Source organism: Rhinolophus sinicus, linkage group LG02 (assembly GCF_036562045.2).
Source record: "Rhinolophus sinicus isolate RSC01 linkage group LG02, ASM3656204v1, whole genome shotgun sequence".
Taxonomy (NCBI): Eukaryota; Metazoa; Chordata; class Mammalia; order Chiroptera; family Rhinolophidae; genus Rhinolophus; species Rhinolophus sinicus.
The window spans coordinates 8,383,179-8,398,297 of record NC_133752.1 but is presented as its reverse complement, the minus strand read 5'-3'; the positions used below and the strand labels follow the sequence as shown (position 1 = coordinate 8,398,297).

Here is a 15,119-nt window from a genome sequence, read left to right as displayed (position 1 = left end):
AGTTCTGAGATGAAATGCACTGTTCTATATAACATAATAAGATCTGTCATTTAAATATCATAAAGTTAATTCAAGAAATTATCTTTACGAAAAAAGCCACAGTAAAAATACTTTGTTCTTACTGTGTTAGTCAGAATAAACTAATTATTTAATCAATATTACAAAGTGTCAGTGGCCGAAGACAATAAAAGTTTATTGTTCTCTCACTTTAGGGTCCAAATGGATTGGTCGGTAACAAAGTGGGTGGGGGAAGGTCTCTGCCTCATTGCAGTTTTTCAGGGATCCAGGCTCCTTTTTTCTTGTAATGTCACTATCTTTAGTACATAAGATCCGACAGGAAGAGACCTTATGTAATGTATGTAGGGCACATAAAACCTCAATATTGAATTAGCCAGAACTGGTCACATGGCCCAACCTTAGGGAATGTGTTCCTGGATAGAACTTTTTCCCAATAGTAATTCTAAATCATGAAAAAATAAAATAAAGTGTTGGTGCTCTGCAAGCCACTCTTTCACTGTCTATCCTTCTGGGCACCAAATATCTAAGTACATCTGTATTAAGTTTTTATCACTACCTAACAAATTATAACCAACTTAGAGCTTTAAAATCACTCTCTCAAATTTTCAGTAGGTCAGGAGTCCCAGCATGGCCCAGATGGGTTCTTTACCGAGATTCTCAGAAGGCTGCAACCAAGGTGAGGATCAGGGTTGAATTTTCATCTGGAGGCTCAAGGGAAAGATCCGCTTCCTAGTTCTCTACGGACATCAATGGAAATTCATTTCTTGTAGCTTTATGATTCATATCTTCTTCAAAGGTAGCAACAAAGAGAAAGAGAGAGAGAGAGAGAGAGAGAGAGAGAGAGAGAGAGAGAGAGAGACCTCTGCAGATTGTGTCTGCTAACAAGCCCGTCTTATATAATACAACATAATCACAGGGGCAGCATCTCATCAATATTGCCATATAATGTCACGTAACCATGGGAGTGGCATCTCATCACCTTCTCTTTGATGATTAATGATAGCCATTGGTCTACTCGTTAGAAGCAAGTTATAGATCCTGCCCACGCGACAGGGAAGGAGATGATTCAAGGGTGTGGAATTCTAGAAGGTGAGAACCATAAGGGCCACCAAAACTATTTATTTCAATTACAGAACACATTCAACTCTTCCCCAGTGAAGAAAACCAGAACTTCCATTCAGTCACTATATCTAGCCGAACGTACAGGGTTTCTGAGTTAAGTACAGTTGTTGCCATCAGATCTGAATGTGACTACTTTCTGTCCAGCAACATATGAATTAAAAATAGAAATTGTCTGCTTTAACATATCAATACACATATAACAAAAATGACAAGGTTCAAGTCCAGAAACAACTACAATAAAACATTTGCTTCAAAAGATAGGAGACTAAAAGATCTAGAACAGGCACCAGTCAACAGCAGTTATAGAATCAAGCTTGGTGGAAGTTGTGAAGACCGTCTGTCCTGGAAGTAGGGAAGCTACTTGACGAGGAACCACTTCTAATCCCTAAGTGGGGGTGAGACTTCCCGAGGCTCTGCCTTCTTCCTGTTCCAGTGTCCCTTTGGATACATTCAAAGTGGGTATGGGTTATCTTGGGGGATTTCTTGGGTGACAAAGGGAGGCCTAAATGTTTCTTTTGGCCTCAACTAGTCAAGAGCTTTGTTTTCAGAAATGTTTCCTTCACTAACTTAGTAGGCTTCTGTTCCATTGGCTTCCAGTTGGTTCCATGTACCAGGAACTGCATCTAAACTCTTTCCCTAAGTATCATTTGAAACTTGATTTTACTCCTCTTTTCTCCACCTGCATCACCCTGCTCCCTCCACCTCTCTCTCTCCCTCTTGGCTTAATGGTAACTTTAAACTATATCAGTATTGAGTGAGAAGGGTACACCCTTAATTTGATATTTTTTGCAATACTGGATTCTAATTGGTTTTTGTTGCTCAAAGTCTTTCTCAACTTTATTTCCTGCTGTTTTAAGTCTAGAAACAGTTGATTTTTCTCCCACTCAAGGTTTCAGATTTCTAGCCTGTTCTTTCTCATGTATGCTCATAAACCAGTTGATACTTTCCTGAATTAATTTCTCTCTTCTATACCTGGGCACAATCAATACTACAAGCACATACCACGAATATTCTGTTTTGCCACTTCTTTCCCTGAAACTACAAGTTGGTTTATCACAATGTAATGTGTTCACCGTCTTTCCGGTCTCTAACATTCATTTTCTTTTTCGCCCACTAAGCCATTGCCTTATAGGGATATATTTTCTTAGGCAACTCCCTATTTCTGGCACCACATATTCAATCAGAGTTTGGCCAGGAACATACAAACCACTGTAGGAATTTTGAACAAAATATTATTAATATAGAGATTTGGAGGCTTATGAAACCATCATTGTAGTTGGGGGTGTTGGGAAGCAGGGTTTTTACACACTCATTTATATATTACTTGGCAAGACTTAATCTTCTTACAGAAAGTGTTAGTGGCCCTGAGTGGAGAAAACAGAATTGTCTGTAACATGATAAGTATTTATTGAAGTAATTAGTTACAGAGCCACTGTTCCATCCCAAAGTCTTGGAGATGAACTTAAAGGTCAGGATGTCTGCCAACTGGCCTGCAGAATTCCATCCAAGGAATATCTGATGTGAAAAGAACAGTGATGAATTAAGCACAAAGCTCTATTTCTTGTGATTAATTTAGTGCATATCCTTGTTCTTTCTAGGGGAGCGTGTTTGCATTGATGTATTTTTGCCAAGGATGATAAAAAAATCTATGACCTCTTCTTACACTTCTTTGTGCCTAATGAACAGTCTTTGTGGCTTTACCACTGTTTCTCAACTAAACAGAAAAGTAAAAGAATAGTCTGAAGGTACATAGAAGCTCTGAGAGTCTACTGTGGCAGAGATCACCGTTCAGGCAACCTCACAGGGAAGGAAACTACTTTTATGTTCTTTCATAGCAATGAAACATAATTTTGACTTGGGATTTGAATGACCTTGCCACTTATGAGCTGTGTGATCTTGAGTAAGCTACTTAAATTTTTGAGCCAACTTTCCTCATCATCAAAGATGGGCAATTCTCATATTTCAAAGGTGTAATGGGAACTAGGTAAAACTATTAAAATGAGTGTTTAATAAAAGAAGTTTCTGCATTATTGAAGGATGAAAGGAAAAGAGATAAGAAACGAGGAAAGGAGAGAAATGAGAAGAAAGGAGAAAAGTAGAAAAAAAAAAGAAACAAAAGGAAATAGGCGATATGAGAACAGAAAATCATAAACCTAAATGTAAAGCAAATAGTGTTCCTAGCAAATGGACCAGAGATTGTCTTCAGTGCTCCTTGCTTGTGGATGGAGTCGTCTATGTATGTAGTTGGCTTCTTTAACTTTACATTTCTTCAATTCTCTTCGGTAGTGAGTACCTGCTGTCCACGGGCCAGGCTGTGCACTAGGCATTTTGAGGCGGGGGGTGAGGGGCTGGAGTTGGACCTGAAGCAGATGTTGTTATAGGCAACTCCCAGAATCTCTACTTCTGGAACCTCAACTCCAGGATCTCTCCAGGCTAATCAAAGAATGGTACCGCTTGACTATAGTATGTAGATTGCAGACTCAGGAAAAAAAGTTATAACAAGAATGGAGAGCTGAGGGATATTTTTCCTCATCAATAAGTATACAATCTAAAAAAGATTGCCAACAGGTGGAAGCCACCATCAAAAGGTCCACTTTTCTAGTGGTTGCCAGAGGGTAAGGGGGGAGGTGGGGAGGTAGAAGAGGGTAAAGGGGGTCGAAATTTATAGTGACAGAAGGAAATCTGACTTTAGGTGATGAACACACAATGCAATATATAGATGATGTATTATAGAATTGTACACTTGAAGCCTATCTATGTAATTTTATAAATCAATGCCACGCAACAAATTTAATTTTAAAAAGATCCAGTTTTCAATAGAGTGGTAAAAACATATGCTTTAACTATAAGTTGTTGAATATTTTCAATTTGTGAAAGCAATCTACAGTAGACTTTGTCAACCACAAAATTAAACAAATAAAAAGATAGAATGCTCTTATATTCACTTCAAAAATCAGATCTCAACAGTTCTTAAAGGGCGGACAAAGTATTTCCCACTGGCTTCAAGGTTATGTGTTAAATTACAATGTAAATTCTTATTTTAATAAAACTTGCTATGGTTCTTCATAAAATATATCCAGGAAAATTTATTAACACTATAAAGGTATTTCCAAAACCATTGTTTTGGAAATGCTTAAGTGATTCATGAACAATTTCAAAAGCTTTTTCTCTTTGGAGAAAAAAATAATAAGATGTAATAAGCATGCTTTGGTTTTGAACACATCGAAGCCTCAAGTAATTTTTCTATTCACTCCCTGAATTCTCAGATATTTTTCTTAAACGTTTGTTGCCTGTAAAATTGGGAGGAGGCGGTGTTGGGTGTACGGAATGTGAGAGGAAATGCATGGAAATCACCTGTCACAGTTTATATGCTTACTAAAGAGTAGCTGTTTTTACTGTTGATCTGAGTCCCAAATTCTAGAACCCACTCTGCACTGCTATCACTGGGCTACATTCACTGACTCATTTAAAAATAAGTCAATGAAATAGGAAATATCCCTCCTCAATGTGGCTCTCTCTGTGTGTGTCTCATTCTCTTTCTCTCTGTCACACGAAACTCATTTCTTTGCTCATCCCTAGCAGACAACGGAGATAAACAATCCCAGTCCCCATGCCCAGAATAATTTAGTTCAAAAGAGAGATCAAGAAAAGTCATGCTGTGTCGTACATGAGACCACCTGTTCATATTGGACCATAACCGAAAACATTGGGAGTAAAACTTAAAATGATTTATAGAAAATAAGAAAGAGCTTATCTCTGCAAGATGCAAGTCTTTTGTGGATTTGTCAGACTCCTGGCCTCTAATTGTGCTGATGAGAACCAAATCCACTGACTCATAGAGTCTGCAAGGAGAGCATCAATTTTTCATTATCTTGACTGGGTACATGGCTGTCCTTCATTACACACTAGAGACAATTTTCTCAAATAAGATGCAAACAAATTTTGTTAGAAAATACAAATTCAAAAAATGCAAATTGCTATTTGATGAGCAACGCAAGCTTCAATATATTCAGTAGGGCTTCTTTCCATCAGTTTATAAATAGGTTTCTTCCCCCTTCTCCTTTTCTTCACTGACAAACTTTCTAGAAGAGCAATTTAAAGTTAGGGCCTCAGCTTCCCCACACATTCCTTCACGTTTGTAAGACGGTTCTTTGCCATCCATCGTGTAGAAACTCTTAGGTTTCTCATGCTTTCCCAATCGCCTAAAACAGTTATTTCTCTCTTCGTTATTTCCAAGTTTGACAAGCTCCTTCTGAAACTATCCCTTTCTTTAGCACTAGTGATATCATTCTTTTCTGGTCCTCCTCATGTATTTTAAATTATTTCTTCTCAATCTTTGCCAATTTTTTGCTTCTTTATTTCTTTGTCCTTTCTGAGGCATGCTCCCATCTTCATTTGGCCATCTCATCTACTAGCTGTGTTTTCATGATTACTTTTGCAGTGATAAAATCATGATCTACAGCTTTAAAACTGCCTTCTTAGCCATAGATCTTTATTTCCATCCGATTTCTCCTTATCTTCATCTGGATCACTCAGTAGTAACTAACACAAAAGTCTTTGTTTCTTCCCTAACCCCTTTACCTCCAAAGGGGCATATATAACAGCTCTTTAAGAAATTCACAGTTTTGTTGAGTCTACCCTGGTTGGGAGATGGGGGAGGGGGTCTTTTCTTTACTAGTCTCTACACAGGATAACATGTCTGAGGGAATGGCAGGTGTCATGCTCCATTAGAAAATGTGATGTTCATAGGTGTTAAACTCCAGTGAAAATGCCCATAAAAATTACATTCTGGTTTTGAACCATCCATTTCTTGCTCATTCAGTCCACAAATATTGGGTGCCTACTCATTGTATTAGATACTCAATAAATTACAATTTCCTAGACCCCAAAACTCCTTAGGCACTCTTTTATTGTATTACACATAATAATAGTTGCTATGTATTAAAATTATTTAACATAAATGTGTTGTATCTCTTCAATATTCTGTCTTTAAGGTAGAAGTATATCTCATCTGTATTTATATCCTCTAGAACAACTGGTTGCCCATAGTTAATAAAAATAATTCTTGTCAAACTTCATTGAAAGTTATTTGAAATATGGTCATCAATAGTGGATGAAATAAACTACTTGACACTTTTACCCTGAAAAGAAGAGCTGGCAAAGGACACAGGACATCTTTGATGTATCTGACTCTTTTAAGAAATCCTTCTTTGGTCACAGTATTTATAGACTCAAGAAAAGCATTAATCCAGGTTATGTTTGAGGAAATTTATGTTCACTTATACAAAATGGCAGAATGCTTCCTTGAGATAACTTTTTCCTCTTAGTGATCTCAAAGTAAATTAGTATTGCAATGTCATGGACTGTACTGCATCCCCCAAAAAGTTCATATGTAAAGCCCCAGCCCCCAATACGACTATCTTTGGAGGGAAGGCCTTTAGAGAGGTAATTAAGGTTAAAGGAGGTCATAAGGGCGGGACTTTAATCAACCTAAGGACTAATATTCCTCTAAGAAGAGAGATAGACACTAGAGATCTCTCTCCTTCCACGTGAATACAGAGGAATGACCATGTGAAAATACAGCAAGAAGTTGGCTATCTGCAATCAAAGAATAGTGCGTAATTTGCTGGCACTTTGATCATGAAATCTAGCCTCTAGAACTGTAAGAAAATAAATGTCTGTTGTTTAAACCACCCAAGCTGTGGCATTCAGTTATGACAGCCTAAACAGACTAATGCATAAAAAATAGCATACAGGTACAGAGTGTACTTTCTGTACACTTTCACTTATAAGATCAGTAAGGTCTGAGAATCTAATGTATAACATGATGTCAATAAGTGATGACACTGTTATATAATTGAAATTTGCTAAGAGTAAAGCTTAAATGTTTTCACAAAAAAAGACAAAAAACAGCTAATTATGTGAGGTGATAGATGAGTTAACTCAGTGGAAGGAATCCTTTCAAATGTGTACATCTATCAAATCATTATACTGTACACTTTAAGTATCTTACAATCTTATTTCTCAATTATACCTCGACAAAGCTGAAAAAATATATTTTTAAAAAACAGCATAGTGGAAAACTTGTGATTTTAAAGAACTTGTGGGTCTTCGTTTGCTTCATATTTACCCCAAACTCTATAATTCTCTTCTAATGGAGAAAAGCTTGGCCCTCGTTTGCTTTTGTCTATTGTCAGTATCAATAACACTATTTCTCAATAAGCAAGCTTTACTCTTGAAGTGTTTTATATCATTTGAGACAATTATTGATGCTGTTCTTTTCCATCATTCAACTATGGCCAAATGTTTGGGATACAGTGCCAGAAAAATTACCAAACAAGTCATGTTTTATTTGTGCTTTTCTGTCTCATTAAAACAGGTAGCATTGAGATGCTTGTGGCCATTTTCATATTCAAGGATGTGAAAAAATATTTTCTGTAACTATGAAACACATTTGAATTAATGGAGTCATTTTTAATAATCTAAAGATAAATAAACCATACAAAGGCAAATTGTCTTCTATCTTTCCTTTTTTCATGGTATGTTTTGAGCGCCTGCAGAATTTCAGGTATTGTTCTAGACTTTTGGACTACATCTGTGAACAAAATATATAATGTTTACATGAGGGACTCTATAGTTTAGAGGGTGATGTAGATTAATACAGCAGCAATTGTAATAAGAGTACAGCATTAGGGTTAAGCACAAATGTCTTTAGAGCACCAGTCTCCTGTGACTAATGCTGTGTTGACTTTTTTTTTTTTTTTTTTTTTTTTTGGTATTCTTCTAAAACATCAGTATAGGGAGGCAGATCTCTACCATGGAGAATAAGGCATAATAATCTCAAGTGAAATAAATCAGACAAAAGAAGTCAAGAACCATATGACATAATTCATATGTGGGACATAAAACTGAGAGCAACAAAGGAACAAGACAAACAAAGAAACAAAAACTCATAGACACAGACAATAGTTTAGTGGTTACCCGAGGGTAAGGAGGAGGGAGTAGGAGAAGAGGATAGAGGGGGTCAAATATATGGTGATGGAAGGAGAACTGACTCTGGGTGGTGAACACACAAAGTGATATATAGATGGTGTAATACAGAATTGTACACCTGAAATCTAAGTTAACTTTACTAATCATTGTGCCCCAACAAACTTAATAAAAAATACAAAAAAAAATAATAATAATGTAGTGAAGAGTTATAAGAATCATTCTGAAAGGTTAATGGTGATTATCTCTGGATAGTAAAATTATGAGAAAAATTTACTTCTTTTCCTTTTTTTTTATGCTTTGCAAAATGTTCAAACTGAGAACTAGAAAATCAGAGAAGTATACTTATAAACATTTGTTCATCTCATGTTATGAAAATTAAGGAAATTTAAATAATAGAAAGCTTAGAGCTGTCATTTTCCATCTACTCTTTTATTCTGATGTCTTTTCCAAGTTCCTGAGGTAAAAAGATATTATTTTAAAATAAAGGGAAAATATTTTATTATAGCTAAAAAAAAGAAAATATGAAATGAAAAATATCAACATTTTCTTTGTATATTTTTATCTTTTTTCAATTTTAAATACATATGTATATCTAATTTTTATGCTTTTAATACTTTTCCTTAAAGATTTTCACTATAAACATTAACATTTCATTTAAAGTGTTTTCATACAATTTCTTTGTATGGATATTCCTTAATTTACTTCACCATTCCTCTAGATATGGCTCTGATAGCATTTTCACCATTACAGATAGCAATGCTATGAGCAGTTTGTGCCCAAATCTTTGTCTGGATCTCAGAATATTTCTTGATGATGGAGTCCCAGACCTAGGAAACCCGGATTAAAAGATGTAAACTATTAACCCTCTTGAGCTACAGCTAGTCAACCGGCTATGAATGCATTACGTCTTTATAATCTTTGGGTTTGTGTGCAGGCTCCAGCCCAGGTGGAAAATAACAACCTCTCTGAAACTCAGTTTCTTTACCTATAAAGTAAGGCTAATACTACCTCATCATCTAGAGCAAAGATTAAATGAGAAGAGATAGTCACAGGATTTCACACAGTACCCAGCACAGAGCAAATGATCAGCAATGACTGTTTTCTCTCTGCCTCGCCTGGCAGATAGGACTCCGTCTGCTGCAATCTCACTTTTCCACCCTGAATCCTTTCTGAAATTTACTTTTCATCCCACAATCAGCATGCCCCTCAAGCTCTGCTTTTTGTGGCTCTGCCTTCCTTTTTACATTTTTTATTCCCAGATACATTGCCTATGTCCCTTCTATATTACAAGGAGCTTATCTTATTTCTCCACTCTATAAATAACAGACTGCTGATAAGAATAATAATGGAACGTCAGATTGCAGCAGAGCAGAATCAGGGGGAAATAAAGGTAACATTGAATGAACTTCAACAGGGAAGAAAGGAAGCCTAGTGGATAAATGATTCTATACCCGGAGGTGATGAACGCCATCAAGCAGTAAATATGCAAGGGAAAAAAAAGGTCAATGTGAATACGGAGGGACGAAAAGAAATCAAGGAAAGGCGAAAAAGCCAAACAGGGTACAAAAAGACCGTTCTTGAGCTAGGAGAGGAGAAAAAAAAAAAATGGGTAAGAGCAGGGACTGGAGGATGCAACGTGGAATGTGCGGGGATGAGGGAAGACGGAGTCCGTTATGAATGACCTTCAGGCACAAAAGGAAGACAAGGTTTGTGAAAGAGCCAGTGTGCCTGCAGAGAGTGGCTTTGATAAGTAAGTCATTGATATCTGAGTCCAGGGGAAACCAGAAAGGAGTTTAATCTCCTGCAGGTGGACACAACGAACAAGAGCATAAAAACCCATAAACTTGTGTGAAGCTGGAGACTGTGCATAGCACCTGGTTAGATGGGCTGAATAGCAAAAACAAAACAAAACAACAAATTTTTAAAAATAAATAAAATTTTAAAAGCGAATTCAACTTGAAGTGTGTCCAACTATAAAGAAGCCCATGACCCCTAATTGCCCTGGTGGCGGGTAATTCTAAGTCTTTATTGACATCTCCTTCTCTTTCTTAGATGATTCCTTCAACAAATTTCCAGTGGGTCCCTCTCTTTACCTCCAAAGCTGGCTGGCTGATGAATCTTCTTGAAACAACTTGAAGAATGCCCCCATACTCCAAAACCTTCAGTGGCTTGCTATTGCCTGTAGAGGAAAGCCCAAGTTCTGGTTCTGGCACCACATCTCCACCACGTAGCATCAACTGACCTTTCCAACTGGACCCTCCATATTCCAGGTAAGGCGCCTTTCTATCTCTGGAGTTATAGTCCTTTCACTTGTGTGTAGGCAGAAGCCCAAAGGGCAAGCCAAGGGCTTCACAAGCCATACACTGCAGAGAAAAGATGGCTCATCAGGCCCACTTCACGTGAACAATCCTTTAAGAGCTATAGCAATCATCCCCACCGTACGTGCATACATGTACGTATATTACCTCACATGATTCTCACAGCAGCTCCATGAAGTAGAAATTGGCTTCCTCATTTCACTTTTGAGGTAGAATTGTTGTGCTCATTGTACCACAGAGGAGTAAGCAATGTGTTGAATACAGACGCAGTAAATTCTCCAGCCAGTCTTTGTCACCATCTTGCAAAGCCTATGCTTTAACGATTATGTATTCTCTTCTGGACCCCAAGCAAGTTGTTCTTAAAATGTTTCATGCTGGACCAAAGTGTTGGTTCTTTGCTGATCTTTTATCCTGGTATAAATAACCATTTGGGAATGGTTTCCTTCCTATTGTGTCCTTAAGTTTGATATTATCATACTCCGTTTGGAATAGTGAACTCCCTTTTGGACTATGCCATGTCATTCACCCCAACAGGTACCGTGCACGTGTTCTCTCTGCAAAATGGATGAACGTGGTGTTAGTTTTGCCATTGCACTTTGGAATCAGCCAAAGCTTAATTTCAATCTCAACTGTCCTAAATTCTAGCCTGTATATACTTGAACAAGTCATGAAAATCATCTGCGTTGCAATTTCCTTACCTGTAAAAAGAGAGTGGCAATATTTCCCTGTCTACCCCTCAGGGTTGTTAGAAGGACCAGATTAGATAATGAATGGGAAGGTGAAAGTGACTTGTAAGATACACTTATGTTCAGAATGATTATGACATCATCTTGCCATTGTCATTTTTTTGTGCCTCTTAATCCAAAACTGTCTGTAATCCTTAGTTGGCCGTTTGAGGCATTGAGCTATTACCAAAATACCATCAGGCCTTGTAACAATCTTTTTAGGATATTGAAAATCATTTCTGAAATGCTGTAATCTTGAGCTGAATTAAAGCTCAGGCATTTTCTCATCTGACCCAAAGGTCAAATCACTATTCTAGGACTCATGTGACTTTATACTTTTCTTCACCTTTAGTGTTGCTATCGTTATAAATGTGTGAAAAAGAAGAATGCCAATAAAGAGAAAGCAATGCCACACAAAGTGATTCGTTTCCAGATCCAATACAGTGATTCTGTAATACAGAAAGAATACATTTTCGCTGATTTATTGCTTTGCCAATTAAACAGTAATTTAATCAGGTTTCATTATAGCCTCTCCATTGTGAAGAAGCCAGAGAAAAAGTTTTAATTTTTTAAAGGCTGACCTTGCTGTATTTCATCTAAGGAAGTTGGATAAACACCAGACTTTTTAAAGTTTTGAAGGAATCTCCAGGCCTCAATATTTCTCTCTCTCCCCCCGCCCCCTGCCCCTCTCCAAAACTCAATGTGGAGATGGGGCAACTCTTTCTTGACTGTTTTGTATGGGTCTAGAAGACGACTAGGTTATCAGGGAGAATATAAAGAATAAACCTATAATCAAATGCTGATAGCAGAGATGTTCATTTTCCAGCCCTTTGCATTTGTTCATTTCTTCAGATGAAAAACCAAGGCTTGGAGAGGCGAAAGGGCACACTGAAGGATCCAGAATTAAATACCCCCAAACCTAAGCAAATACTCTAAATGTTGGAGGGCACGTGTGTGATGTGCTTCTTTTACACACAGTACTTCCCATCCTCATGACAATAGTTTGAGATAAGACCAATGACTCCCTTTTGATCAATTAAGACATTGAAGCTGTAAGAATTAGGCGGCATCCCTTTTGTCACCCAGCCAGTGAGGGGCAAAGCCTAAGGCTGAATCTGGGACTCTCTGCTTCCAGAGTCTTGCAAGGCTCATGGGGCCCCTTGCAAGTCCTTCTTGGAAATCAAAATGAAGTCCAAGGAGTTCGTGAGCAGAATTTATCTTTTTGGATGAGAGTGTGTCACTGTGGCCACATAAGAATATTATTGCCAGGTCCTCAGAGCCCAGGGCTTTGGTGAGGGTTCTTGGTGAGAGAGGCAGCATACCTGCAGCTGGACTCCCCACGAAGGCCTGTTCTGAATGTCTTTAACCCACATGCTTGTGAACACAGAGAGTTTGCATATCAACCTTGCAGACCTCAGAAGAGCCCGTGCAAGTCACCCAGGGAGGTCCTGTGAGCATGTTCTCTCTGCTAAATGGAAGAGACTTTCCATGTGGGGAAAGATAGGAACTCAGTCTCGGGCAGCACAGAGGCCACAAAGGTGCAGAGGACCACCTTGCTTGTTACAGAAGAGACACTGATCACAGGACCCCTCCCTTAGTTAGATGTGCTCCGCCACCTCAGTTTACCTTCTTCTATTCTCTCTGGCCAGATCTCCATGCTTTAAAAAAACAAAAACAAAAAGAAAACTTGCTTCCCCAGGAAGAGCATTTGCATTGAGGATGGGCTGTGGCTGGAGAGTCGGAGGCCTCCTCTCACTGCTGGTCTGGGGCATAGTAGCACCTCAGGTCTGTCTCATGTGCCAATTAAGTTGCAAGAGCCCTGGTTATGGATGAGTCATGGGCTCATGCTCACTCCTGGCACACAGCTTCCAAGCCTCGTTGTTATGGACGGCTGACTGCCTACTTGGGTTCCGAAAGGGGCCCTTGAAGTCTACGTAGCAGCAACATACAAACATTACCTTCATGCGTCCTAAACTCTGTTCTCCCCTCTCTTTCTGCCTGAGAACAGAAGCCCTAAGAGCCTTTCGGTAGCGGACATGTCATATTGTGCAGTCTCACAGAGGCCACATTTCTGCCTCCCTGTTGTCCTCGTACTCCCTCTCTGTCTCTCTGTCTCTTTCTGCCTCTTGTACTCTCTTTAACTCCGATGCGTATTGGGCTTAGACTGCTCAAGAACCAATTAGCTATTTAATGGGTATCAATAATGTTTTCACATTGTTCTACAGAAACTGCACAAATTATGTTAGCTTAATTTGTAGACACTTTATAATTTGTGTTGGTATTGAAAATGATATTATTTCTCTAATTGTTTATTTTGACATATGGGGAGATTGCAGTTATGTTGATAAACTCTCCAATTATATTTAGTAGATAGATGGTCTATAATTTCCTTTGATTTCATGTGTCCATAATCAAATACTATAATTTGTTAATATTAAGATCAATTCGTCACTCCCCTGGGTGTGGATTTGGCACCATCATAAATTATTTAATTCTGGGGAGACTCGGGTTTGTCAGTTTCAAGATATGGCTGGCATGGATTTCACAGGTGAAGTGTGAAAGTTAATTGAGCTAATGCATCTCAGGGGCTTGATTCAGTATGGCTCCTGGCCTGGGCTGGAACTCAGCCATGTGGCCACAGCCAGCTCCAGGGAAGGCCAGGGGGTGTAGCTGAGCTGCATGAAACCTGCTGTGTGAGTTTCTCTGCCCATTTTCCATTTTTTAAAAAAATCCCTATCAGATTTCAGACATACTGCTAGACACATACTGCTATGCTCTATCTTTACATGACTTGGTGATCTTTCCAAATAGATATTATAAACCTCATTTATAGATAAGGAAATTAAAATTCAGAAACTTGAAGAGACTGACCCCTTGGTCACACAACTGTCTCCAGGAGTTATAAAATTATTCTCTGGGGCTTTGGTTATTTAAGCTATTGAGTACAAAGGCTACAACAGTCTCATGTGTATTTGGGGACATCCTATGGTTAACCTATAATCTATTTTGCCTCCACCGAGGTCAACCCTCACAGCTAAGTAATGTCTTTTCCCAAAGCTAAAGCAACAGCCTTACTTGAGATGGGTTGACACATTTCTAATTTTGACAGAGGGTCCCTCCTTTTTTCCTCTGCTTTCTTCTCAGTTCCTTCAGTATAAAATAGAAGAAAAATAAATCCCTGGGCATCAATCATCACTGTGATTTAACGTATTTCTGAGGCTACCTAGTCCATGGAAGGAAATACACAGAAAGTTCCATTGACATTGTCGATTAAGTAAGTTCTGTTCTTAAGATTGTGACATCATGGCAAGGGGACATGACTATAACAGAGCTTTGCTGTAATCATGCTGTATATGCACGTATCGGGATGTTAATAGAACCTAATCATCCAAGACTGTGCTGGAGGAGACGTAGCTGTGTCACTACCTCATGACATGGGCACAGTTCTTCTTAAATGAAGCACCAGTTATTTAAATAATTGGTACCCTGAACACATATGTGGGAAGAAACTATATCACATATACCTGCTGGTCACAGAATCAGAAACTTACAGCATATTACCAAATCCCTTTGGCAACTGCCTTTTTTCTGTTTGGGAGGAGAAATTATGTAGTGGAATGTATTTAGGCTTTCATATCACATTGAGCTTGTTTTGCCTCTATACCCTGTCATGAATAAAGTATATGACATTGTACGATCACTGGAAATCAAGAGATAATATTTCCTGATTCTCAGGGATTAGAGGAGTGGCCACTCTGAATGTAAAGGATATAGCTCCCGTCCCTTTCCCCGATGTGCAATTAGCAGTCCCTACAGTCTCAGGTAGCGATAGCAGAATTAGTGATATATTGATATTAATGCATAACTAATAACAGTTCCGTCCTAACAATGTGTTCGGCTGGGCTTCATCTCATTTAATCCTCAGCATGGCCGTGAGACTGAT

At 38.4% G+C, this 15,119-nt stretch overlaps 1 long non-coding RNA gene across 1 annotated transcript in view; it reads left to right on the top strand.

Moving 5' to 3' along the window:
- The window catches only part of LOC141569207 (uncharacterized), a 246,944-nt gene that overhangs the window by 84,367 nt on the left and 147,458 nt on the right, over window positions 1-15,119 (top strand). The window contains exon 3 of the long non-coding RNA XR_012492679.1: window positions 10,186-10,403. This is a non-coding gene — a long non-coding RNA (uncharacterized LOC141569207). The remainder of the gene's footprint in view (window positions 1-10,185; window positions 10,404-15,119) is intronic.